The sequence below is a fragment of the Gossypium hirsutum genome, chromosome D12, assembly GCF_007990345.1.
Source record: "Gossypium hirsutum isolate 1008001.06 chromosome D12, Gossypium_hirsutum_v2.1, whole genome shotgun sequence".
NCBI lineage: Eukaryota > Viridiplantae > Streptophyta > Magnoliopsida > Malvales > Malvaceae > Gossypium > Gossypium hirsutum.
This window is the reverse complement of record NC_053448.1, coordinates 12,382,977-12,385,097: the sequence shown is the minus strand read 5'-3', so window position 1 is coordinate 12,385,097 and position 2,121 is coordinate 12,382,977.

Below are 2,121 nucleotides of genomic sequence, written 5' to 3'. Positions count from 1 at the left end.
CAAACATTTCGCTAACCGAGCTGTTAAAAAAAAGATTGTTTGAACTAAGTAATCAGGGTAGGGTGGTTGGGTTGTCATCCTAGTTCACGTAAAAAGGTTTGACTATGTCTAAAAAAAATATTATTACATGAGTAATTGGGAATAATACCTTGCAAATTTTGGTTCAAACTCAATTTAGTGAAATTATTTAGTTTACATGTTTCAATTTTATTGACACTTTTTGATCAAACTAGGTATTTTGAGCACTTATTTATTTTTTGTCTATATTGTTTGCATTGATTATGGATGCGGAAAAGAGGCTTGATTTCTAATAAATTATTGAATAATTTCTAATGTATGAAAGTACAATATGCTTAAGGGCAAGCATGAGTTAAGTAGGGGGGATTTGATAACATGTTAAATTTGCATGATTTTTTGCGTTTAAATCGGTTAATTCTTGAATTGATCCCTACTAAATTAGTGATTTTATGTTTAAATCCTATCAGGAATGCAATTGGGATGCTTTGAGTCAAAAACGAGCAAAAAAAGGACTAATTTGTAGCATAGTCAATAAAGTGGGGTCGAATCAGAAACTTGGAAAAAACCAAGGACTTATCAGATTTCTTTTGACATTGTAAAAGCTAAAATTAAAATAAAATCTGATTTTATTTTTATTTAATTCTAATTTTGTGTAGTGGGTAGTTAGGCCAAATTTAATAAATTATATATATAAATAGGGCATTTGTGGTATCTTGAAAATACACTTGAATTCACTTGAAATTGAATTAATTATTTTTTCCCTTCCATTTTCATGCGTTAGTAGCATATTGCTACTTCATTTCCATTTCCTTGTTTCTTTGTAAAATTGTTTAATTGATTTCCAAGTCTCTTCCCTTTCCAACTTCCATCATTTTCATTCAAATCCACTCCATAACCAACCAAAGCATGATTATATTCATGCTTCACTAAATTCTAACTTAGCTTTAGGCCAATATTCTTTCCGATCGTGAATCGTGAGATATGTATCTGTACTAAAATCCTTCCAATCGGTATTCACTATTTTTCCTAAGTATCGAGATTGACAAATTCATCCCTTAAAGTTAACTTGATTTTAAATCAAAAAGCACATTGGGTTGGAGTCGTGTTTGAGGACAGTTGGGGAAACGAGTCGGCCGTGCTATATTCGGATCTTCGAGAACAAATCAAGGGAAAAGTGATCGAGTTTAAATGTCCCGCGCGGTTGAGGCTATTAATCCAAGTTGGATTCTTCGGAACGCAAGGCTGTCCGAATCTTGAATCGCGAACGCGTGTATCGTGGTTAGATAATCAACAATGGTTGGTTCGTAGGTCGTACCGAGATCAATTTACAAGAGGAAGAATTGGCGGCTAGGACGTTCTTAGCTGTTATAACCAGCTTATTGTTTGGAGGAGAAAACTAATTTTCGAGGATCGATCCCGAGATAGAAAATCACCGAGTCTAGGACTAAGGCTTACTTCTATTATTAAAATTCAAATTTGACTTCTAATTTTATTTTAGTCCATATTTACTTGATTGCTTATTTCTGCCATTTCTATTATTTAGTTTACAAACGTTTCAAAACTCTTGATTTATTTATTTATTTTCCAATAGGACGTTTGGAGTCATAGGCACGACTATTGTCACGATTATCGACACGACAGAAATTCTGATCACAAATAAAACACGAAAATTGATTATAATACAAATCCCTGTAGAATCGACCTTACTACCACTCTTTACTATTATTTAGAGTTATTTTAATTGTAAGAATTATTTTTGGTGGTTTCGAAGCTCATCAAAGCCATAAAAGGAGAAAAAGGTAAATTATACCATTAATCACTAAATTAAGGATAAATTTTTGTTTTGGTCACTTAATTAAAAAAATTATAATTTGATAACTGAATTATTTAAAAATTTTAAGTTAAATCAAAGAACTATTCAAAATTCTAATGAGCTCCAAAAGACGAATCGAGGATTGAACAGTAGATCGATACCCATTGAAGAGTAGAAGAACATAACTTAGATCCAAATCAATTTGACGGTCAATGTGAAAAAAAAATTGTTTGAATTTTAATTTGTAAATTCATGACGTAGAAGAGAAAGAAAAAAATCCTCGATTAGTG